The sequence below is a fragment of the Coregonus clupeaformis genome, chromosome 30 (genome assembly GCF_020615455.1).
Source record: "Coregonus clupeaformis isolate EN_2021a chromosome 30, ASM2061545v1, whole genome shotgun sequence".
In the NCBI taxonomy this organism is placed as follows: Eukaryota; Metazoa; Chordata; class Actinopteri; order Salmoniformes; family Salmonidae; genus Coregonus; species Coregonus clupeaformis.
In genome coordinates, this window is record NC_059221.1 from 103,972 (window position 1) to 130,812 (window position 26,841).

Genomic DNA, 26,841 nt, shown 5'->3' on the forward strand with positions numbered 1-26,841 from the left:
ACGGCAGTAGCTAACTACCGTAGCTAACTAGCCAGCTAACCTCTGTTGCTAGCCAGCAAGCTAGCAAGCAACGCTAAACGGATTGCAAATGCGTTAGCATAACTCTAGCCAAACAAAAAATTGTTTATCTAAATATTAGCTAGCTGGCTAGAATTAATGAGGCCAGAAAACACGTTCCTCACATGCTAGGAACGTATTTCCTCCAACGTTATAATGAAAAGGTGCCTCTCGGTCCCAAAACACACGTTTTCTGGAGACTTGTGGGAGGAGTGCTGATGACATCGCCCACTGTATGCACTTTTAGTAGCCTGATTGCGTCCAGACTGAGGAGAAATCTGCACACAATGCATCCCTGACCACCACCTGAAGTGGTCAGCCAGATCTGAACACAATCAGACCACAAAGCGACTTTTGTGCATCTAGACCCGTCTTTTCAATGCAATCTTCGTATTCTGATAGCAGAAGTCGCATGTAAGTGTCAAGTGTAGACACGACCTTAGCGTTTACATTGTGGGAGAATGCCTAAATTGGGATAACTTGTGTTGTGAGGACAAGTCAACTTGTTATGAAAACCATTTTCCTTGGAGCAGGAAAATGCAAAATTCCTGTAAACCTGCTTCAATTTCCCAAGCAATAATGTCAAATCAAATCAAATCAAATCTTATTGGTCACATGCGCCGAATACAACAGGTGCAGACATTACAGTGAAATGCTTACTTACAGCCCTTAACCAACAGTGCATTTATTTTTAACAAAAAAAGTAAAAATAAAACAACAACAAAAAAAGTGTTGAGAAAAAAAAGAGCAGAAGTAAAATAAAGTGACAGTAGGGAGGCTATATATACAGGGGGGTACCGTTGCAGAGTCAATGTGCGGGGGCACCGACTAGTTGAGGTAGTTGAGGTAATATGTACATGTGGGTAGAGTTAAAGTGACTATGCATAAATAATGAACAGAGTAGCAGCAGCGTAAAAGGATGGGGTGGGGGGCAGTGCAAATAGTCCGGGTAGCCATGATTAGCTGTTCAGGAGTCTTATGGCTTGGGGGGTAGAAGCTGTTGAGAAGTCTTTTGGACCTAGACTTGGCACTCCGGTACCCCCTTGCCGTGCGGTAGCAGAGAGAACAGTCTATGACTAGGGTGGCTGGAGTCTTTGACAATTTTGAGGGCCTTCCTCTGACACCGCCTGGTATAGAGGTCCTGGATGGCAGGAAGCTTGGCCCCAGTGATGTACTGGGCCGTCACGCACTACCCTCTGTAGTGCCTTGCGGTCGGAGGCCAAGCAGTTGCCATACCAGGCGGTGATGCAACCAGTCAGGATGCTCTCGATGGTGCAGCTGTAGAATTTTTTGAGGATCTGAGGACCCATGCCAAATCTTTTCAGTCTCCTGAGGGGGAATAGGCTTTGTCGTGCCCTCTTCACGACTGTCTTGGTGTGTTTGGACCATGATAGTTCGTTGGTGATGTGGACACCAAGGAACTTGAAGCTCTCAACCTGTTCCACTACAGCCCCGTCGATGAGAATGGGGCGTGCTCAGTCCTCTTTTTTTTCCTGTAGTCCACAATCATCTCCTTTGTCTTGGTCACGTTGAGGGAGAGGTTGTTGTCCTGGCACCACACGGCCAGGTCTCTGACCTCCTCCCTATAGGCTGTCTCATCGTTGTCGGTGATCAGGCCTACCACTGTTGTGTCGTCGGCAAACTTAATGATGGTGTTGGAGTCGTGCCTGGCCATGCAGTCATGGGTGAACAGAGAGTACAGGAGGGGACTGAGCACGCACCCCTGAGGGGCCCCCGTGTTGAGGATCAGTGTGGCAGATGTGTTGTTACCTACCCTTACCACCTGGGGGCTGCCCGTCAGGAAGTCCAGGATTCAGTTGCAGAGGGAGGTGTTTAGTCCCAGGATCCTTAGCTTAGTGATGAGCTTAGAGGGCACTATGGTGTTGAATGCTGAGCTGTAGTCAATGAATAGCATTCTCACATACAGTGGGGGAAAAAAGTATTTAGTCAGCCACCAATTGTGCAAGTTCTCCCACTTAAAAAGACGAGAGAGGCCTGTAATTTTCATCATAGGTACACGTCAACAACAAGAAAATCACATTGTAGGATTTTTAATGAATTTATTAAAAAATTATGGTGGAAAATAAGTATTTGGTCAATAACAAAAGTTTCTCAATACTTTGTTATATACCCTTTGTTGGCAATGAGACAGGTCAAACGTTTTCTTTAAGTCTTCACAAGGTTTTCACACACTGTTGCTGGCATTTTGGCCCATTCCTCCATGCAGATCTCCTCTAGAGCAGTGATGTTTTGGGGCTGTCGCTGGGCAACACGGACTTTCAACTCCCTCCAAAGATTTTCTATGGGGTTGAGATCTGGAGACTGGCTAGGCCACTCCAGGACCTTGAAATGCTTCTTACGAAGCCACTCCTTCGTTGCCCGGGCGGTGTGTTTGGGATCATTGTCATGCTGAAAGACCCAGCCACGTTTAATCTTCAATGCCCTTGCTGATGGAAGGAGGTTTTCACTCAAAATCTCACGATACATGGCCCCATTCATTCTTTCCTTTACACGGATCAGTCGTCCTGGTCCCTTTGCAGAAAAACAGCCCCAAAGCATGATGTTTCCACCCCCCATGCTTCACAGTAGGTATGGTGTTCTTTGGATGCAACTCAGTATTCTTTGTCCTCCAAACACGACGAGTTGAGTTTTTACCAAAAAGTTCTATTTTGGTTTCATCTGACCATATGACATTCTCCCAATCCTCTTCTGGATCATCCAAATGCACTCTAGCAAACTTCAGACGGGCCTGGACATGTACTGGCTTAAGCAGGGGGACACGTCTTGCACTGCAGGATTTGAGTCCCTGGCTGCGTAGTGTGTTACTGATGGTAGGCTTTGTTACTTTGGTCCCAGCTCTCTGCAGGTCATTCACTAGGTCCCCCCGTGTGGTTCTGGGATTTTTGCTCACTGTTCTTGTGATCATTTTGACCCCACGGGGTGAGATCTTGCGTGGAGCCCCAGATCGAGGGAGATTATTAGTGGTCTTGTATGTCTTCCATTTCCTAATAATTGCTCCCACAGTTGATTTCTTCAAACCAAGCTGCTTACCTATTGCAGATTCAGTCTTCCCAGCCTGGTGCAGGTCTACAATTTTGTTTCTGGTGTCCTTTGACAGCTCTTTGGTCTTGGCCATAGTGGAGTTTGGAGTGTGACTGTTTGAGGTTGTGGACAGGTGTCTTTTATACTGATAACAAGTTCAAAGAGATGCCATTAATACAGATAACGAGTAGAGGACAGAGGAGCCTCTTAAAGAAGAAGTTACAGGTCTGTGAGAGCCAGAAATCTTGCTTGTTTGTAGGTGACCAAATACTTATTTTCCACCATAATTTGCAAATAAATTCATAAAAAATCCTACAATGTGATTTTCTGGATTTTTTTTCCTCAATTTGTCTGTCATAGTTGACGTGTACCTATGATGAAAATTACAGGCCTCTCTCATCTTTTTAAGCGGGAGAACTTGCACAATTGGTGGCTGACTAAATACTTTTTTTCCCCACTGTAGGTGTTCCTCTTGTCCAGGTGGGAAAGGGCAGTGTGGAGTGCAATAGAGATTGCATCATCTGTGGATCTGTTGGGGCGGTATGCAAATTGGAGTGGGTCTAGGGTTTCTGGGATAATGCTGTTGATGTGAGCCATGACCAGCCTTTCAAAGCACTTCATGGCTACAGATGTCAGTGCTACGGGTCGGTAGTCATTTAGGCAGGTTATCTTAGAGTCCTTGGGCACGTGGACTATGGTGGTCTGCTTGAAACATGTTGGTATTACAGACTCAGTCAGGGACATGTTGAAAATGTCAGTGAAGACACTTGCCAGTTGGTCAGCACATGCTCGGAGTACACGTCCTGGTAATCCGTCTGGCCCTGCGGCCTTGTGAATGTTGACCTGCTTAAAAGTCTTACTCACATCGGCTACGGAGAGCGTGATCACATAGTCGTCCGGAACAGCTGGTGCTCTCATGCATGCTTCAGTGTTGCTTGCCTCGAAGCGAGCATAGAAGTGGTTTAGCTCGTCTGGTAGGCTTGTGTCACTGGGCAGCTCGCGGCTGTGCTTCCCTTTGTAGTCTGTAATAGTTTTCAAGCCCTGCCACATCCGAGGAGCATCAGAGACAGTGTAGTACGATTCAATCTTAGTCCTGTATTGACTCTTTGCCTGTTTGATGGTTCGTCGGAGGTCATAGCGGGATTTCTTATAAGCGTCCGGGTTAGAGTCCCGTTCCTTGAAAGCGGCAGCTCTACCCTTTAGCTCAGTGCGGATGTTTCCTGTAATCCATGGCTTCTGGTTGGGGTATGTACGTACGGTCACTGTGGGGACGATATCATCGATGCACTTATTGATGAAGCCAGTGACTGATGTGGTGTACTCCTCAATGCTGTCTGAAGAATCCTGGAACTTGTTCCAGTCTGTGCTAGCAAAACAGTCCTGTAGCTTAGCATCTGCGTCATCTGACCACTTTTTTATTAACCGAGTCACTGGTGCTTCCTGCTTTAGTTTTTGCTTATAAGCAGGAATCAGGAGGATAGAGTTATGGTCAGATTTGCCAAATGGAGGGCGAGGGAGAGCTTTGTATGCGTCTCTGTGTGTGGAGTAAAGGTGGTCTAGAGTTTTTTTTCCTCTGGTTGCACATTTAACATGCTGGTAGAAATTAGGTAGAACGGATTTAAGTTTCCCTGCATTAAAGTCCCCGGCCACTAGGAGCGCTGCATCTGGATGAGCGTTATCCTGTTGATTTATGGCCTTGTACAACTCATTCAGTGCAATCTTAATGCCAGCATTGGTTTGTGGTAATAAATAGACAGCTATGAAAAATATAGATGAAAACTCTCTTGGTAAATAGTGTGGTCTACAGCTTATCAGAAGATACTCTACCTCAGGCGAGCAAAACCTAGCTAACTTTGTTTCCACGTCATTTCAACCCAAAATGTGATGACGTTGAATCAACTTGGAAAACTAATTGGATTTGTAAAAAGTGTTTTTATTTTATATTTTTTATTTAACCTTTATTTAACCAGGTAAGCCAGTTGAGAACAAGTTCTCATTTACAACTGCGACCTGGCCAAGATAAAGCAAAGCAGTGCGATAAAAACAACAACACAGAGTTACATATGGGGTAAAAAAACATAAAGTCAAAAAATACAACCGAAAATATATATACAGTGTGTGCAAATGTAGCAAGTTGTGGAGGTAAGGCAATAAATAGGCTATAGTGCAAAATAATTACAATTAGTATTAACACTGGAATGCTAGATGTGCAAATAGAGATACTGGGGTGCAAAAGAGCAAAATAAATAACAATATAGGTATGAGGAAGTTGGGTGGGCTAATTTCAGATGGGCTGTGTACAGGTGCAGTGATCGGTAAGGTGCTCTGACAACTGATGCTTAAAGTTAGTGAGGGAGATAAGAGTCTCCAGCTTCAGAGATTTTTGCAATTTATTCCAGTCATTGGCAGCAGAGAACTGGAAGGAATGGCGGCCAAAGGAGGTGTTGGCTTTGGGGTTGACCAGTGAGATATACCTGCTGGAGCGCAGACTACGGGTGGGTGCTGCTATGGTGACCAATGAGCTAAGATAAGGCGGGGATTTGCCTAGCAGTGATTTATAGATGTCCTGGAGCCAGTGGGTTTGACGACGAACAAAACTGTTCGCTGCTCTGGCACCCCAATGGTGGAACAAGCTCCCTCACGACGCCAGGACAGCGGAGTCACTCACCACCTTCCGGAGACATTTGAAACCCCACCTCTTTAAGGAATACCTGGGATAGGATAAAGTAATCCTTCTACCCCCACCCCCCTTTACTCCAACCCCCCAATTAAAAAATAAAAAATAAAAAATAAACACAAAAATATATAAAAAATTACAAAATATATAAAAAAATTGAAAATAAACATTGTAAAGTGGTTATCCCACTGGCTATAAGGTGAATGCACCTATTTGTAAGTCGCTCTGGATAAGAGCGTCTGCTAAATGACGTAAATGTAAATGTAAATGTAGTGAGGACCAGACAACAAGAGCGTACAGGTCACAGTGGTGGGTAGTGTATGGGGCTTTGGAGACAAAACGGATGGCACTGTGATAGACTACATCCAATTTGCTGAGTAGAGTGTTGGAGGCTATTTTGTAAATGACATCGCCGAAGTCAAGGATCGTTAGGATAGTCAGTTTTATGAGGGCATGTTTGGCAGCATGAGTGAAGGAGGCTTTGTTGCGAAATAGGAAGCCGATTCTAGATTTAACTTTGGATTGGAGACTCTTAATGTGAGTCTGGAAGGAGAGTTTACAGTCTAACCAGGCACCTAGGTATTTGTAGTTGTCCACATACTCTAGGTCAGACCCGTCGAGAGTAGTGATTCTAGTCGGGTGGGCGGGTGCCAGCAGCGTTCGATTGAAGAGCATGCATTTAGTTTTACTAGTGTTTAAGAGCAGTTGGAGGCTACTGAAGGCGTGTTGTATGGCATTGAAGCTCGTTTGGAGGTTTGTTAACACAGTGTCCAATGAAGGGCCAGATGTATACAAAATGGTGTCGTCTGCATAGAGGTGGATCTGAGAGTAACCAGCAGCAAGAGCGACATCATTGATATACACGGAGAAAAGAGTCGGCCCAAGAATTGAACCCTGTGGCACCCCCATAGAGACTGCCATAGGTCCAGACAACAGGCCCTCCGATTTGACACATTGAACTCTATCTGAGAAGTAGTTGGTGAACCAGACGAGGCAGTAATTTGAGAAACCAAGGCTATTTAGTCTGCCAATAAGAATGCGGTGGTTGACAGAGTCGAAAGCCTTGGCCAGGTCGATGAAGGCAGCTGCACAGTACTGTCTATAATCGATCGCGGTTATAATATCGTTTAGGACCTTGAGCGTGGCTGAAGTGCACCCATGATCAGCTCGGAAACCGGATTGCATAGCGGAGGTACGGTGGAATTCGAAATGGTCAGTGATCTGTTTGTTAACTTGGCTTTCAAATACTTTCGAAAGGCAGGGCAGGATGGATATAGGTCTGTAACAGTTTGGATCTAGTCATCAATGGAAGGACATGTCATCTTTCGAAGGACATGTCATCTTTTTTCACCCAACTTTTCACCTAAATCCATGACATGGTGAAATGTTTTGTTGATTTCACATGGAATTCATGTTAGCTGACAACTCAACCAAATAGAAATCAAAACTAGACGTTGAACTGACGTCTGTGCCCAGTGGGTTGTTGTTGCCTTGCACCATTGTAGCTTTGTTGAATGCAGAAACAGTTAAAATGTATTTTCCCCAATTGTCACATTAGGAGTGTCAAGTGGTTCAGACAGACTAGTTATGAGTAGATGCCTAATGCCCATTTCACACTACATACCTAACTGAGCCAAGCTGTGCTGTACTGGCTTAGGTTACACTAGCAACTGTCATCGAAATAGTTAAAATCTTTGAAAAACAGTTCTAATAAATGAAACAGTTGCACAATGAATGAAGATACTCCAAACTTGTAGAATTTTTATAATCCATCAGATTGACTGAATAATAGCAATATTTTACTGGCATCGACAAATAATGAATGGAGTTCAGGGATTTTCTTAGAACGCACTCATATACATTTTGTTATTGTATCTGGTAATTAAAATATATTGTGTTAAAATAAAGAAAATTATATGTGCCCAATTTGCATATTTACACAGGATGTATTTAGACATATGAAAACATTAACATAAAGGGGTGGAACAGGGCTGAAACCACTGTTGTCTTCCACATCCCGTTGCCAATGACAGTAGTCAGCTGAAGGCTTTGCATCATGACTTGATTCGAGGTACGCTAGCCAGAGCAGCACCACAGAGACCTCTCAGCGTTGACATTGTGGGAGAATGCCTATATTGGGATAACTTGTGTTGTGAGGACACGTCACATTGTTATGAAAACCATTTTGCTTGGAGCAGGTAAATACTACATTTCTGAAAAACTTGCTTCAATTTCCCAAGCAATAACGTAACCTAGCTTCTGTTAGCTTGCTGTACAGGCAGCGAGCTAATGTTATTAGCTAACGACAGCTAGCTACTGATGCTCTTTCAATAAAATATAGCTAAATGAACTTTAGCTAGCGTTGCAGATGCTTCTAGCTAGTACAGTAGCTAAGTAGCTACGGGGTTAGCTCATGTTAACTAACGTTAGCAAACAAGCTGTGTTTCCATAACGTTTCAAGTAGCTACATTAAGCTAGCTAGTAAGGTTACTAGCTAGGTATTTAACTAACGTAGCTAGTTATGTTGATGACCTAGCTATGTTATTTGTTTAACTAGCTAGCTAAGTTTGGTCTTATGTTGCTGGTAGCTAGTTATGCTCCATGATAATAGCTATGAGTATGTACACTGCTCAAAAAAATAAAGGGAACACTTAAACAACACAATGTAACTCCAAGTCAATCACACTTCTGTGAAATCAAACTGTCCACTTAGGAAGCAACACTGATTGACAATACATTTCACATGCTGTTGTGCAAATGGAATAGACAACAGGTGGAAATTATAGGCAATTAGCAAGACACCCCCAATAAAGAAGTGGTTCTGCAGGTGGTGACCACAGACCACATCTCAGTTCCTATGCTTCCTGGCTGATGTTTTGGTCACTTTTGAATGCTGGCGGTGCTTTCACTCTAGTGGTAGCATGAGACGGAGTCTACAACCCACACAAGTGGCTCAGGTAGTGCAGCTCATCCAGGATGGCACATCAATGCGAGCTGTGGCAAGAAGGTTTGCTGTGTCTGTCAGCGTGTCCAGAGCATGGAGGCGCTACCAGGAGAAAGGCCAGTACATCAGGAGACGTGGAGGAGGCCGTAGGAGGGCAACAACCCAGCAGCAGGACCGCTACCTCCGCCTTTGTGCAAGGAGGAGCAGGAGGAGCACTGCCAGAGCCCTGCAAAATGACCTCCAGCAGGCCACAAATGTGCATGTGTCTGCTCAAACGGTCAGAAACAGACTCCATGAGGGTGGTATGAGGGCCCGACGTCCACAGGTGGGGGTTGTGCTTACAGCCCAACACCGTGCAGGACGTTTGGCATTTGCCAGAGAATAACAAGTTTGGCAAATTCGCCACTGGCACCATGTGCTCTTCACAGATGAAAGCAGGTTCACACTGAGCACATGTGACAGACGTGACAGAGTGGAGACGCCGTGGAGAACGTTCTGCTGCCTGCAACATCCTCCAGCATGACCAGTTTGGCGGTGGGTCTGTCATGGTGTGGGGTGGCATTTCTTTGGGGGGCTGCACAGCCCTCCATGTGCTCGCCAGAGGTAGCCTGACTGCCATTAGGTACCGAGATGAGATCCTCAGACCCCTTGTGAGACCATATGCTGATGCGGTTTGCCCTGGGTTCCTCCTAATGCAAGACAATGCTAGACCTCATGTGGCTGGAGTGTGTCAGCAGTTCCTGCAAGAGGAAGGCATTGATGCTATGGACTGGCCCGCCCGTTCCCCAGACCTGAATCCAATTGAGCACATCTGGGACATCATGTCTCGCTCCATCCACCAACGCCACGTTGCACCACAGACTGTCCAGGAGTTGGCGGATGCTTTAGTCCAGGCCTGGGAGGAGATCCCTCAGGAGACCATCCGCCACCGCATCAGGAGCATGCCCAGGCATTGTAGGGAGGTCATACAGGCACGTGGAGGCCACACACACTACTGAGCCTCATTTTGACTTGTTTTAAGGACATTACATCAAAGTTGGATCAGCCTGTAGTGTGGTTTTCCACTTTAATTTTGAGGGTGAATCCAAATCCAGACCTCCATGGGTTGATACATTTGATTTCCATTGATAATTTTTGTGTGATTTTGTTGTCAGCACATTCAACTATGTAAAGAAAAAAGTATTTAATTAGATTATTTCATTCATTCAGATCTAGGATGTGTTGTTTAAGTGTTCCCTTTATTTTTTTGAGCAGTGTATATTGACAGTCATGCAAAGTCTTCACCATACCAGGAAGCTAATGAGCTGTATGTGTATCCCCATTGTGGAGGCTGGTGGAAACAGTAGAGTGGAGCGGCACCACCATGTACTCTGAGTGGCGCACGCTGCAGCTGGTGGCTCAGAGTGACCAGGGCCACCTCAGTGTCCTGCACACGTACCCTGGAGGTGTGGGGCTGGAGGTGGCGAATGCAGTGGCCAAACCCCTGGGGACAGCCATCATCCCTGTGGCCACAGAGAACATCCTCAAGACGGACAAAGAGGTGAGGGTGGGACAGAGAGCATTGTCATTGATGTGGGATGGAGTTAGTGGGGCCTGTCTGTATGAGGCTAGCCTGTGTGCCAGTCTATCTGCCTCAGCAGACTTCCCACTGGGCAAAAACTGGTTGAATCAACATTGTTTCAACCCAAAATGTGATGACGTTGAATCAACGTGGGAAACTAATTGGATTTGCAAAAAGTCATCAACATAAGGGCATGTCGAAATTTTTTCACCCAACTTTTAACCTAAATCCAATGACATGGTGAAATGTTTTGTTAATTTCACGTTAGTTGACAACTCAACCAAATGTAAATCAAAACTAGACGTTGAACTGACGTCTGTGCCCAGTGAGTTGTTGCCTTGCTATTGTAGCTTTGTTGAATGCAGAAACAGTTTTTTTGCCCCAATTGTCACATTAGCAGTGTCAAGTGGTTCAGACAGACGAGTTATGAGTAGATGCCTAGTGCCCATTTCACACTACAGAGCTGAGCCAAGGTGTACTGGCTTAGGTTACACTAGCAACCGTAATCGAAATGGTTAAAATCTTTTTTAAACAATTCTAATAAATGAAACAGTTGGTCAATGAATGAAGATACTCCAAACTTTTAGAATGTTTATAATCCATCAGATTGACTGAATTAAAGCACATAAAATATTTTACTGGCATGGACAAAAAATGAATGGAGTTAAGGGATTTTGGTGGGAATTCAGGGATTCCCTGTTTCAACTGTAATGGGCAGGCGTAAGCTACAGACAACGAACACAATTGCATTTTATCGATGGCAATTTGAATGCACAGAGATACCGTGACAAGATCCTGAGGCACATTGTCGTGCCATTCATCTGCCACCATCATCTCATGTTTCAGCATAATGCACGGCCCCATGTTGCAAGGATCTTTACACTGTTCCAGGAAGCTGAAAATGTCACAATTCTTCCATGGCCTGCATACTCACCAGACATGTCACCCATTGAGCATGTTTGGGATGCTCTGGAAAGACATGTACGACAGCGTGTTCCAGTTCCTGCCAATATCGAGCAACTTCGCACAGCCATTGAAGAGGAGTGGGACAACAATCCACAGGCCCCAATCAACAGCCGGATCAACTCTATGCAAAGGAGATGTGTCGCGCTGCATGAGGCAAATGGTGGTCACACCAGATACTGACTGGTTTTCTGATCCTAGCCCCTACTTTTTCTTTAAGGTACAATGCATTCAGAAAGTATTCAGACCCCTTGACCTTTTCCACTTTGTTACGTTACAGCCTTATTCTAAAATTGATTAATTTTGTATTTTTACCTCAATCTACACACAATACCCGATAATGACGAAGCAAAAACAGGTTTTTTATAAATGTTTGCACAATTATTACAAATAAACTGAAATCGCACATTTACATAATTATTCAGACCCTTTACTCAGTACTTTGTTGAAGCACCTTTGGCAGCGATTACAGCCTCGAGTCTTCTTGGGTATGACGCTACAAGCTTGGCACACCTGTAGTTGGGGAGTTTCTCCTATTCTTCTCTGTAGATCCTCTCAAGCTCTGTCAGGTTGGATGGGGAGCGTCGCTGCACAGCTATTTTCAGGTCTCTCCAGAGATGTTCGATCGGGTTCGAGTCCGGGCTCTGGTTGGGCCACTCAAGGACATTCAGAGACTTGTCCCGAAGCCAAGTCCTGTGTTGTCTTGGCTGTGTGCTTAGTGTTGTTGTCCTGTTGGAAGGTGAACCTTCGCCCCAGTCTGAGGTCCTGAGCGCTCTGGAGCAGCTTTTCATCAAGGATCTCTGTACTTTGCTGCGTTCATCTTTCCCTCGATCCTGACTAGTCTCCCAGTCCCTGCCGCTGAAAAACATCCCCACAGCATGATGCTGCCATGCTTCACCGTAGGGATGGTGCCAGATTTCCTCCAGATGTGACGCCTGGCATTTAGGCCAAACAGTTCAATCTTGATTTCATCAGACTAAAGAATCTTGTTTCTCATGGTCTGGGAGTCCTTTAGGTGCCTTTTGGCAAACTCCAAGTGGGCTGTCATGTGCCTTTTACTGAGGAGTGGCTGATTGGTGGAGTGCTACAGAGATGGTTGTCCTTCTGGAAGGTTCTCCCATCTCCACAGAGGAACTCTGGAGCTCTGTCAAACTTCTTCCATTTAAGAATGATGGAGGCCACTGTGTTCTTGGGGACCTTCAATGCTGCAGAAATGTTTTGGTACCCTTCCCCAGATCTGTGCCTCGACACAATCCTGTTTTGGAGCTCTACGGACAATTCCTTCGACGTCATTGCTTGGTTTTTGCTCTGACATGCACTGTCAACTGTGGGACCTTATATATCAATTGAATACAATCAATTGAATTTACCACAGGTGGACTTCAATCAAGTTGTAGAAACATCTCAAGGATGATCAATAGAAACAGGATGCACCTGAGCTCAATTCGAGTCTCAGCAAAGTGTCTGAATACTTATGTAATGTTTAATACATTTGCAAAAAATTCGAAAAACATGTTTCGCTTTGTCATTATGGTGTATTGTGTGTAGATTGAGAAAAAATACATATTTAATCAATTTTAGAATAAGGCTGTAACGTAACAAAATCTGGATCAAGGGAATTGGTCTGAGTACTTTCCGAATGCACTGTATCTGTGACCAAAAGATGCAAATCTATATTCCCAGTCATGTGAAATCCATAGATTAGGTCCTAATGAATTTATTTAAATTGACTGATTTCCTTATATGAACTGTAACTCAGTAAAATCTTTGAAATTGTTGCATGTTGCGTTTATCTTTGTTCAGTGTAGGTACAACGGAAAGACAATGTATTCCGTTGAGCCCATTTCAGCCATTACCGGGGTGTTTTTGACAGGTCATTACAAATGTTTCCGCGGTCGTAATGTTAAAGGGGGGAAAATGACAGGCATAAGCGAGAAAGAGTCGCAAGAGTCAAATTAAAGCAATCAATCCAGAGAGATTTAAGTGACAAGTGGATTTTGTACCCCTCAAACACAGGAAATATATTGCTGAAGAAGACAGATCCTCAGGTAGGCGGGGCATTCACGTTGCTAGTTACACATCCACCACAGTTGCTGGAACTGTTCTGGAGAGGACCCTGTGAGAAGAAAATATCTGAGCCAGCACAGTACGGTTCGGCTCAGCACAACCGCGTGAAAAGGGTTGGGCGTCTCAAGCTCTGCACACTCTTGGATTGCATCCTACAGGCCGCGCCTACCAGGTGACGTGGAGAGGATCTGTGTCTGTACCACATACTCTCACTACTGGTGTCCCCCAGGGCTCGGTTCTAGGCCCTCTCCTCTTCTCTCTATACACAAAGTCCCTCGGCTCCGTCATATCCTCACATGGTCTCTCCTATCATTGCTATGCGGATGACACTCAACTACTTTTTTCCTTCCCACCTTCTGACACCCAGGTGGCAACACGCATCTCTGCGTGCCTGGCAGATATCTCAACTTGGATGTCCACCCATCACCTCAACATCGACAAGGCAGAGCTGCTCTTCCTCCCGGGAAAGGCCTTCCTGCGCAAAGACCTCTCCATCACAGTTGACAACTCCAGTGTCACCCTCCCAGAGTGCAAAGAACCTTTGGCGTCACCCTGGACAACACCCTGTCATTCTCTGCAAATATCAAAGCAGTGACTCGCTCCTGCAGGTTCATGCTCTACAACATCCGTAGAATACGACCCTACCTCACACAGGAAGCGGCGCAGGTCCTAATCCAGGCACTTTTCATCTCCCGTCTGGACTTCTGCAACGCACTGTTGGCCTGGCTCCCCGCTTGTGCCATCAAACCCCTGCAACTTATCCAGAATGCTGCAGCCCGCCTTGTTTTCAACCTTCCCAAGTTCTCCCATGACACCCCGCTCCTTCGCACACTCCACTGGCACCCGCTCAGCCCAGTCCAAGCTCTTCTCTGTCCTGGCACTCCAATGATGGAACCAGCTTCCCCCTTAAACTAGGACAGCAGAGTTATTGCCCAAGCACCTGAAACCTACCTCTTCAAAGAGTATATTAAATAATACCCATCCTAACCTCTCCTGAACCAACACTTGCACTTGGACCCCCCCCTTCTAGCTCTGACTTTGCTGATAGCTACTTTATTGAGGAAAAGTGTTCTTACTTTGCCTGTGATATGTGGTTGTCCCACCTAGCTATCTTAAGATGAATGCACTAACTGTAAGTCGCTCTGGATAAGAGCGTCTTCTGAATGACTCAAATCTAAATGTAAAAATGGGTAGTCTATAATGCCTGATTCACACTATCTGAACCGTACTCTGCTGGCTTGCATATTTTCTTTACACATTGTCTATTCCAGCACAGTTCCAGCAACTATGGTGGATACGTAACCAAGCCAGGCCAGTACAGGTCGGCTTGGTTTGGCTCGGTTTGGCCCTAAAGTGTGAATCAGGCATAACTGTCTCTCTGATCTGTGGTTCCAGGTGAAGTGGACCATGGAGGTGCTGTGCTACGGCCTTACTCTTCCACTGGAAGGGGACACGGTGAAGCTGTGTGTGGACGTGTACACGGACTGGATGATGGCCCTAGTGACGCCACGGGACTCCATCCCACAGCCGGTGGTGAAGGAGCCCAACCTGTATGTCCAGACCATCCTCAAACACCTCTACAACGTCTTCCTACCCAGGTACAGCCACAGTTGAGCTGAGCGTGCACACACAAGCACACAGACTCTGTCTCAGGCTATGCACACAATCTCTTTCTCTCACTTTCTCTATCTCTCTTACTCTCTCTCAGGCCAGAGCGTCTGAGCCACATCCGGCTGTGCCAGCAGGTGTTGACGGCGGTGCAGAAGCTGGCCAGGGAGTCCGTCTCCATGGTGAGGGAGACCTGGGAGGTGCTGCTGCTCTTCCTGCTCCGCCTCAACGACACCCTGCTGGCCCCGCCCACCATCGGAGGTCAGCCCCGCCCCCTCACCACACCACCATCACTTCCTGGGTTTCCCAGGGTGGTATTCACAAGACTTGGACAAGTTTAGTCTATCCCCGTTTCGGCATGTTTGCTTCTATTTCATGTCTAGTGAGTACGACCCAGTTTTTCAGTTGCAGTTGTACACACAGGTATGGTTCCTGAGTTAGTTAAGCAATTAACATCCCATGCTTAGGGTCATGTATAAAAATGCTGTGTAGGCCATTATTTTGGCTACCATGGCTATTTCCCCATTGGATGATAATGCTTCCATCCACAGGGCATGAGTGGTCACTGAATGGTTTGATGAGCATAAAAACGTAAACCATATGCCATGGCTGTCCCAGTCACCAGATCTCAACCCCAATTGAACACTTATGGGAGATTCTGGAGTGGCGCCTGAGAGTTTTCCACCACCAACAAAACACCAAATTATGGAATTTCTTGTGGAAGAGTGGTGTCGCATCCCTCCAATAGAGTTCCAGACTCTTGTAGAATCAATGCCAAGGTGCATTGAAGCTGATATGGCTCGTGGTGGCCCAACGCCCTATTAAGAAACGTTATGTTGGTGTTTATCCTGTTGACCCTTGACCTTCTGCCCCTCTGTCGTCCCCGTCCCCATGCCCAGTGGGCGTGGCAGAGAAGCTTGCTGAGATGCTGATGGCAGTGCTGTTTGAAGTGTGGCTCCTGGCGTGCGCCCACTGCTTCCCCACACCTCCCTACTGGAAGACGGCCAGGGAGATGCTGGCCAACTGGAGGCACCACCCGCCCGTGGTGGAGCAGGGTAGCCAGCGCCCTCACCTCCAGGTGACTAAGGGGGCCTGGTTGCGCTATCATTACAAAGAAAGCGAGCACTAGCAGGTGACCTGATGATCACCCACTTTGGTTTGGGGATGCATATGCTATGGCACAGGGGGTTCTGTTGTTTCCCACTGCCTGAGGAAGAGCTTAGGGTCGAAATGTGTTGTGTGGTATTTATTTAGACACTCATAAAATAAAAATCTAGAGTACAAATCTGTTACATTTGTTTGTAGAAAAACATTTTTATTTGGTGAGCACTACAGTATAAGCCTACTTTATTCCATTTCATTTTACGGTCGCCCTCTTTTCTCTTGCAAGTCGGAAGTGGTATTATTTTTAGCAGCTTTTTCCCCTTCCACTCTCCTGGCGTACTGTGTGGGTGTTCTGGTGTCCACTTGCTAGCTGTTCTACAAGCTACCATCTACCTAGACAGCTTGTCACCTGATTTCCATATCCAGTGAGACAATTTGACTATTGGACTACTGGGTGGCATTGTACCTTACCTGTAATGTAGCTAACCTCTGAACATTCTCCTGATGGTGTAGTGTAGAGTTGGTTCAAAAGTACTATGCAGAGATACTGCTGTTTCTTTTTGCAGGCATGATCCTTTACAAATACAATGACAGAGAGGAGGAAATGGGCATACTAACGTGTGTGTGTGTTGTTTGTCCACCCAGGTTGTTGCGGTTCACCCACGGCCCCTCGTTGCCCCCGTTTAAAGTCCCTGACGAGGACGCCAACCTGATTCCAGTAGAGATGGATAACGACTGTGTGGCCCAAACCTGGTTCCGCTTCCTCCACATTCTAAGGTAAAGAAGAATTATGCTGTTGTGCATAGCTGTGTGAAGTAGGGGTGCTGAGGGTGCTGCAGCATCCCCTTTATAAATGAGAATAAAATGTTTTTAACAAATGTTTTATCACAAGTAGTTCACTGGGCCTTTATTACTCCTGTATGAGCGGACCAAAATAGCCGTCAGCAGCGCGGGGAGAAATACATTTCTCCGCCCCTCCCACACCCCTGTCGACAAAAAAAGTCTTAGCAAGCCCCCCTGTAAACATCTTCCCGCAGCCATGCTGTTCAGTCTCTATATGGCCTTTCCTCATCTTCTTTCTTGACCACAATACTGGGTCATATTAATTTAGCACCAAATGGAAGAAAACTTAATGTAAAAAAGGGAACTGGACCAGTAAGGAACCATTTTTAATTTATGTTGCTATTTTTAAAATGTTTATAATGTTGACAGTTTCATGTCCTAATGAATACAACCCTGATTTAGCAGTGGCTAATACCATTCAGTGTGTTATTCTCCCAGCACTTTGGCAACTCCACCCACTACAGGTATGTGTCAGTCAGTGAGGCTCTTAATGTGTGTCAATCTCTCCTCACCTCTGTGTTCCCCCCCTGTAGTTTCTGTACTAACCCAGTGGACCTGAGCAACCCAACGTTGGTGAGCACCACACCCAAGTTCCAGGAGCAGTTCCTCAACTCGAGCGGCATCCCCCACGAGGTGGTGCTGCACCCCTGCCTCAAGCAGCTGCCCCAGATCTTCTTCAGGGCCATGCGGGGGGTCAGCTGCCTGGTGGATGCCTTCCTGGGTGAGAAGAAGTGCTCAGGGTCAAGTGGTGGTGCAACACACGGTGCACTTCAATAGTCTGAATCAGGGTTGGGGTCAATTCCATTTCAATTATGTCAATTCAGGAACAACTGAAATAAAAATTTTTTCTCATTGTAAGGTAACAAGTAACATTTTTTAAATTGGAATTCAATGGAAATGGAATTGATCCAACCCTGGTCTGAATTTGTTTTCATACAGTATTTGTCAGCAGTTTTAACTGATAAGTGTTAATTTGTGCCTTGTTATTCATCAAAATAGAAAATAGGCTATTTCAGGAGTTCAAATGGGTATTTAGTAGCATGATGTTATCTCATGGAATATATTAAAAGTAGACTCAGCAAAATGACATTGCAGTGAGCAGCAGCGCAGATATTGAGATGAGCCTTGATGGAAGACTTTGCTCTCACACAGTCCCACAGAAAATCTGCGCATGTGCACAGTGCTTTTCACGCTGCTACAACGTGGTAGCTACAGGACCAAAACGGGAGAAGTTTAGCCTTGCTCTTAGTTGTAGCGGAAAATGACCCGATATCGTGTTTACTTTGTGCATGCAACATCATCTCACGGAGTCTACCCTTTAAAGGCCCAGTGCAGTCAAAAATTGGATTTTTCCTGTGTTTTATAGACACTGAGTGTACAGAACATCCAGGTGAAAGCTGTGATCACTTGTTAAATCGACTTCAATCAGTGTAGATGAAGGGGAGGAGACAGCTGAAAGAATAACTTTTAAGCCTTGAGACATGGATTGTGTATGTGTGCCATTCAGAGTGTGAATGGGTAAGACAAAAGATTTAAGTGCCTTTGAACGGGGTATGGTAGTAGATGCCAGGTGCACCGGTTTGTGTCAAGAACTGCAACATTGCAGTTTTTCACGCTCAACAGTTTCCTGTGTGTGTCAATAATGGTCCACCACCCAAAGGACATCCAGCCAACTGTGGAACGCTTTCGACACCTTGTAGAGTCATGCCCCAAGGAATTGAGGCTGTTCTGAGGGCAAAAAGGGGAGGGGTGGGGGGGTTGCGCAACTCAATACTGTGAAATGGTGAAAATGATATTGCCCTTTTAGTGTAAGAGCTGTTTGAAAAGACTGCCTTAAATTTCAGCCTGTTTTGGTGGGATGGAGTTTAGGCCTTACATGGTGACATCACCAGGTGGTAAATGTGTTAATAGACCAATAAGAAAGAGGGTTCCAAACCTCTCTGCCAATAACAGCGGATTTTCAGTTTTCCACTCAGACTACTCCCAGACAGTCCTAGCAAAATTCTTGCTTGAGAAATTGCTCTTTGCTAAGAAGCTATTTTTGTTTCTTTTTGACCATTTTAATTGAGAACAGTCATTTACATTTACTTAATTTAGCAGATCTTCCATACCCAACTCTACCATGAGACATGCATGTCTTCATCACTGAAAAAGATAAACGGTTGCGTTTGATATCATTTGAGAGTTTACAAACAGTGTTGTGAAACTATTTAATAATGTATAGATTATTTAAATAAAACAAATTGTCCTTTTTTTACATTAAATGCCAATTATCAAAAAATGCGTAAACTCAGATTTAGTAAATGTTTATGTTGTAGCTTAGACCCTATTTTACATCATCAGAGGGGTTTGTGTTGTGCCCACCGTCGGTTGTGACTTTGTTGATAAATGTACTCAAATGTGAATACATTTGGCTGCCGCCGAACCACGTACATTTGTTTTGACCTCTGCTGCTAAAAATAAGACATTAAAACTTAAGTAATATTTCAGTGAGTGTGGGTTTTTCCTTTCCTCCAACTTTCAAATGATACCACAAAGATGGTTGAAGGTTCACACATCAGAGAATGTTGACTTGAGTGGGAATATCCATTGTTTTAAATTCAACTGTCAACCTTCTATAGGAAACCTTTTGAAGTCATAGAAATGTAGATAATAGAATATACATTCCCATTCAAATTGACATTCGACCGGCAGCTAACATTTTAGTTGTAATTGGAAATAAAAAATGTCAATTCAATTTCTATGATTGAAATGACACCCACCCTGTATTCAAGAGTATGCTGTGTTTTAACAGATGGCTGGCACAACACAAACACCTCTGATGATGTAAATTAGGGTCTAAGCTACAACATATGTGAAAAAGAGGCCAATCTTAGTTAACAAATGTTTTAATAATTGGCGTAAAAAAATATATATATAATAAATGATGAAGACATGGATGTCTAATAGTAGGGTTGGGTATAAAAATGGGTCAACTTTGAGCACCCCTCCTCCACAGGCATATCCCGACCCAGGACTGACAGTGCCCCGCCCACACCGGTCAACAGGCTAAGCATGTCCCCGTCCTCCTCCAACAACACCACGCCCCCACACAGCCGCAAGCAGTGTCACACTGTGATCACCAAGACTGCCAGCAAGAGTTCAACCGTAAGTCACCCATGTCGCCTACAATTCTGGTGCTTACTGTACATCATCCTGACCTGTACTGTACTTACATCATTATCTTTACCATTTACTGCAAATCTGGTTTCAAACAGTATTTTTTTTCTTTAAACACTGAGTGTTTAAAGCCTGCCCGGACTGCCAGATGGGGCGAGGTTTGCATTTTTTGGTGACTACTCTATTGGTTCAACTGTGCCAGGCAAGCCTTATCCAGCGGCGCTAAAGCATTTGAAAGAACAACAGTAAAATAAATGATCTTGAGACCCTGGATTTAAATACATGTGTTCTATTTAGGCAATTAAATTACCCGATTCCGAGCTTTGCTAAAAAACTTTACCTATCTCTCCCCTCCCCTCCACTACAGGGCAGCGCGGCCCAGGTGGCCAAAGTGTCCGCGTCCCAGCAGCCGACGTCTTCCCCCACCCTGCTTGCCAGCCCCAACCAGAGCAGCTGGGAGACGCGACCGCTGCCCGCCACCGCCAGGCCCAAAGTCAACAGCATCCTCAACCTCTTCGGCCAGTGGCTGTTTGACTCGGCGCTGGTGCACTGCAAGCTCCACAGCGGTCTCAGCCGAGACCCCAGCATGACTGGTAAGCTTACTGCACCCGCTGCCGTCTGACTGACTGAATGGACAAGCTTCTACCCCATTTGTGTGTGTGTGTCTGTGTGAGTGTGTGTGGGGGTTGGATTGGATGGGGGGATTGCATGTTTGTGTTGGGTTTAGGGTTGGACTTGTGTGTGTTTTGGGTGGAGCGGGCTGGGGTCAGAAAACGGGGTTATTATTTTTTGTCTCTCCTCTCTTTAACTACTTTGCACATCTGCTCAAGCACTTCGTGGAGACCACACTGACTTCAAAAATATATCAGTTACTGTAGGCTAGTTGACATTCAACTCCACAGAACAGTGTAGAATGGAGATTTAAATCTTGACACACGCCTCCAGCCTTACTGTAGTTGTCACAAGATTGAATTTGTCGAGTCAGAACACACACTTCTGCATGTCTCAGAGTAGTTCCATCTAGTCTTGTGCCTTATGAGTGTAGGAGTTGACAGCACTATTTGAGGTTTGATTATCAATCCTGCTCCTGGAAAGCCACAAGCTCAGCAGTGAAACGCCTGATTCTGTTCATCAAGGGCTTGAAGATCAGTTGATTCAGGGTTGTATTCATTAGGGCACACCGTAGCAAAATGTTTTGCAACAGAAAACAAAAATGGGTGTTTCTCATTGGACTCAGCTGAGTGCCTCCCTGTTTCAGTCCGTTTTCTTCCATTTGGTGCCAAATAAATACGACCTAGACGTGATGGCACTTAGCTGGGAGAAAGACGTGAAATAATGCGGTTCTTCAAGAGCAGAATTAAGGAAGGTAGAAAAGGGAGGATCAAGGACCATGATGTCCAGGACTGTCTCATTTCTCTTCATGTGTTGGTGTGTCTGTCCTGCATGCCAACTCTCTTGTCTACCATGTCGGATGTTTCAACAGTTTCAGAGTGAAAGGTCATCCATTTGAGCAGTAAAAAACACACAATTCATGCATTAAGAATTAATTGAGAAAATATCGATATGCTTTGATTTGTCTCCACTATTTTTGGTATCTTGCAGCCTCTATCCAAATTCTCCTTTCTTATATATCTTGAAAGTAGTAGCTGCAGATTTTCTCTCGCAGTCAGTACTTTGAAACCAACTTTGGTTTAATCATCATTGCCCATCATCATTACGTTTTACCCCCCACCACCGTCATTTGAGCATTGCGCCAATGTTCTGCGAGTTGGAAATGGAATGGGAGCACACAGCCTCGCCAATGTCCCGACATTGCGTTGCCAGTTTGTGACCACGCCACCATATTCCAGTGACTTTTTATTTATAGTGCCACTAACCCTTTTTGGTTTGCCCTGAATTCAGCGCATTGTTCTCTTATGCTTTCTCCCTGTGTTTTCAGGTCACTTATGACTTTCAGTTGACTTTTGGTTTGGTGGCTCAATGCATGAAGTGAATGTCTGTACTTTGAGTGACGTCGTCATGATGCTAGTACAAGGGTGATGAGCTGACACAGCGATTTTGCGTCGATGCCTTCTTGCAACTTGTGTTGGGAAAGGATATTAATGTAAAAGTTTCTAACCTCAATTCACTTAGCCCAGGGATGGTCAACTTTGACGGGGTGGGGGCCACAAAAAATCAGAACTCAACCATGAGGGGCCGCAGTGGCTCGTGGGTCTGTGTACCCACATCCATACCCCCCCCACCTTGCGATCATAATTAGTTTTTTGTTATTAGGATTTTTGAACTGGTCCGCGGGCCTACAAAAGGGGGTCCACCAGTTGCCCATCCCTGACTTAGCCCATGATAAAGACAACACTCTTTATGGCAAACTCTGTGTCAGAAGTGCCTTTTTGTGTGCCTGCTTATTAATGTTTGTGTGTGTGTTTGCAGCCTATTAGGTCTGTGGTTGTGTCCTTGTCTTATTTTGTGTGCTTAGTGTGTTAGTTTGTGTGTGTACAGTATTTGCAGTGCATTATTAAAGTATTCAGACCTTTTCCACATTTTGTTATTTTACAGCCTTATTCTAAAATTAAAAAAAATCTTATCAATCTGCACACCCCATTATGACAAAGCGAAAACAGGTTTTTAGAAATTCTTGCAAATTTATATTTAAAAAAAAAGATACCTTATTTACATAGATATTCAGACCCTTTGCTATGAGACTCGAAATTGAGCTCAGGTGCATCCTGTTTCCATTGATCATCCTTGAGATGTTTCTACAACTTAATTGGAGTCCACTTGTGGTAAATTCAATTGATTGGACATGATTTGGAAAGGCACACACCTGTCTATATAAGGTCCCACAGTTGACAGTGCATGTCAGAGCAAAAACCAAGCAAAGAGGTCGAAGGAATTGTCCGTAGAGCTCCGAGACAGGGTTGTGTCGAGGCACAGATCTGGGGAAGGGTACCACATTTTTTTTGCAGAAAGGTCCCCAAGAACACAGTGGCCTCCATCATTCTTAAATGGAAGAAGTTTGGAACCACCAAGACTTCCTAGAGCTGGATGTTTTTCAGCGGCAGGGACTGGGAGACTAGTCAGGATCGAGGGAAAGATGAACGGAGCAAAGAACAGAGATATCCTTGATGAAAGCTCCAGAGCGCTGAGGACCTCAGACTGGGGCAAAGGTTCACCTTCCAACAGGACAACGACCCTAAGCACACAGCCAAGACAACGCAGGAGTGGCTTTGAGACAAGTCTCTGAATGTCCTTGAGTGGCCCAGCCAGAGCCCGGACTTGAACCCGATCGAACATCTCTGGAGAGACCTGAAAATAGCTGTGCAGCGACGCTCCCCATCCAACCTGACAGAGCTTGAGAGGATCCGCAGAGAAGAATGGGAGAAAATCCCCAAATACAACTGTGCCAAGCTTGTAGTGTCATACCCAAGAAGACTCGAAGCTGTAATCGCTGCCAAAGGTGCTTCAACAAAGTACTGAGTAAAGGGTCTGAATACTTATGTAAATAAAATATATATATATATATTTTTGTAATTTTATAAGCCATAAAATGTGCGTTCTCCCTACTTCCACTCACGCCACAGCACTGCAGCTGCAACAAATGACTATAGCAAAGTGTTCCGATAAGCTTGCGTTGTTATTAGCGGCTTATCTTTTTTAATATTTCACTTTCTCTGGTCATAGGAGTAGCTAAAAACCTGAATTGGTGCATGAGGCAGAAATAATGCAGTGCCACTTGAGTTTCGCCATCAGCTGGAAGATTGTGTCCCCTTTTCTCAGAGGAGGGAGGGAGAGAGGCAGCCTGATCGCTGCTCCCTCCCTCCCTATACACTGACCATCAGATGCAGGCCATCAGTCCAGAAGAAAATGACATTTTTATGCTCACTCAGCTGTACCTCACAAGTAATACAAAAAATGATCTGACTCAGAAAAGGGTGGTGACTCTTGCTGTAGAAGTACTCTATGTAGGCATACATGTGGTCGGTAGTTTAGCCTAGGGCTAGCTGCAGCTTTAGCCATTTGGGTTAGCCTCAAATTATTAGCTATAAGCTATATGTGTTTGTCTTGAAACCTCAATGAATGTTTTGACCCTCTGCAAATTGAAGCTGAACCTCGGCAAGACGGAGCTGCTCTTCCTCCCGGGGAAAGACTGCCCGCTCCATGATCTCGCCATCACGATTGACAACTCCATTGTGTCCTCCTCCCAGAGTGCAAAGAACCTTGGCGTGACCCTGGACAACACCCTGTCGTTCTCCGCTAACATCAAAGCGGTGACCTGATCCTGCAGGTTCATGCTCTACAACATTCGCAGAGTACGACCCTACCTTAAACAGAAAGCGGCACAGGTCCTAATCCAGGCACTTGTCATCTCCCATCTGGATTACTGCAACTCGCTGTTGGCTGGGCTCCCTGCCTGTGCCATTAAACCCCTCCAACTTATCCAGAACGCTGCAGCCCATCTGGTGTTCAACCTTCCCAAGTTCTCTCATGTCACCCCGCTCCTCCGCACACTCCACTTGCTTCCAGTTGAGGCTCGCATCTACTACAAGACCATGGTGCTTGCCTACAGAGCTGTGAGGGGAACGGCACCTCCTTACCTTCAGGCTCTGATCTGACCCTACACCCAAACGAGGGCACTACGTTCGTCCACCTCTGGCCTGCTAGCCCCCCTACCTCTACGGAAGCACAGTTCCCGCTCAGCCCAGTCAAAGCTATTCGCTGCTCTGACACCCCAATGGTGGAACAAGCTCCCCCACGACGCCAGGACAGCGGAGTCACTGACCACCTTCCGGAGACACTTGAAACCCTACCTCTTTTTTAAGGAATACCTGGAATAGTATAAACGTAATCCCTCCCCCACCCCAAAAAAGTGGTTGTCCCACTGGCTATCATAAGTTGAATGCACCAATTTGTAAGTCGCTCTGGATAAGAGCGTCTGCTAAATGACGTAAATGTTCCCATTTTGGTCTGAAGAAACGTATGTCTTTCCCCCCGCAGGTTCTACATGGTTCTGCTTCAGGGCCTCCAGATCTCGGACTTCATCTGCAGGCCTGTGCTGGCTAGCATCATCCTCAACTCCTCCTCTCTGTTCTGCTCTGACCTGAAGGGCGTCAACGTGGTGGTCCCCTACTTCATATCCGCTCTGGAGACAATTTTGCCTGACAGGTAACAAAAGAGAGATGGTAACAAAAGAGATATTACACACGACCAAACATGAACAAGGCTAGATGTTTAAAAACGATACTATTGGAAAAAGACCCAATAGTATATTTAGCTGTTAAATGAATGTACAATATCCAGATCATTCTGGTGCTTTACTGTGACCATCCGAATGCAGGTGAAGTTGCCCAGGGGCTGATCATATCTGTAATGTTAACTAATGCCATTGACAGGAAATACTTGAGCATCAACTGAACATAGAAATAGAAGTCTGGGAATCTGATCTAGAAATTCTAACTCTATGGTCCAACCTCCTCCTCCAGGGAACTGTCTAAATTCAAGCTGTATGTGAATCCCACGGACCTGAGGAGGGCTTCAATCCACATCCTACATGCTGCCTCTCCCACACCACTTTGGCAACGTCAAGTCCGAGGTAGGAAATGTTGCATTAGTCTAGCTTTGGCTGATTTGACTACAATACAACATGATGTAGGCTACTAAAGTGTTTCTCAACCTAGTCCACTGAGACCATCAGCTGTTTCACATGTTTGATCTATTCCAACACAAACACACCTGATTCGACAAGTCAAGGCATTGATGATTAGTTGATTCAGGTGTGCTAGAGTTGTTGTGTAAAGTGTTGTGTTAACTTCAGTTGTTGTTGTTATGTTGGCTTGATTTTGTGTTCTGTGTATGTTGATTGAGTGATTTGTTGATTGATGCGTAGGTCCTTCTGGAAGGGAAGTTCAGTGAGGATGATGGGACGCCCCACGACCAGTCCGTGTCCTTCCTGTCCCTGAGACTACGTCTGGTCAACGTCCTAATCGCAGCCCTGCAGACAGAGACTGACCCCAACAACACCCATCTCATCCTAGGTCTGTCCCTCACTACCATACACCTCCACTACACACTCTCTCGCTCTCTCTCTTTATCCTTCTGTTTGTAATCCTCACTTTTTTCTCCATTAGGTGTATTTAATATATCATTTTCATCCTTTCAGGTGCGATGCTCAATATCGTCCAAGACTCTGCACTGTTGGAGTCCATAGGGGCACAGAATGAAACGGTGAGACCTTTATCAATTCTGTCAGTGTTGATATAAACCTACCAACCGTCATTTATAAATGTAAAGGTCCAATGAAGCCGTTTTTATCTCATTATCAAATCATTTCTGGAAACAATTGAGTACCTTACTGTGATTGTTTTCAATTAAAATGGTCAAAAAGAAACAAAAATATCTTCTCAGCGAAGAGGAATTTCTCAAGCAAGAATTTTGCTAGGACTGTCTGGGAGTTTGGAACTCATTCCTATTGGTCTATTAACACATTTACCGCCTGGTGATGTCACCAGGCAGGTCAAAACTCCATCCTACCAAAACAGGCTGAAATTTCAGGTGGTCTTTTCAAATAGCTCTTACACTAAAAGGGCATTATCATAATTTTCACAATTTCACAGTATTATTCCAAGCTCAGGCCTCCTGTAGCTCAGTTGGTAGAGCATGGCGCTTGCAACGCCAGGGTTGTGGGTTAGATTCCCACGGGGGGCCAGTATGGAAAATGTATGCACTCACTAACTGTAAGTCGCTCTGGATAAGAGCATCTGCTAAATGACTAAAATGTAATGGAAATATATATAAAACACAGGAAAATCACGTTTTTGA

The 26,841-nt window shown here is 45.2% G+C and overlaps 1 pseudogene; it reads left to right on the top strand.

Moving 5' to 3' along the window:
• The first annotated feature begins 7,828 nt into the window (after positions 1 to 7,828).
• LOC121546513 overlaps positions 7,829 to 26,841 on the top strand; it is a 48,500-nt pseudogene continuing 29,487 nt past the window's right edge.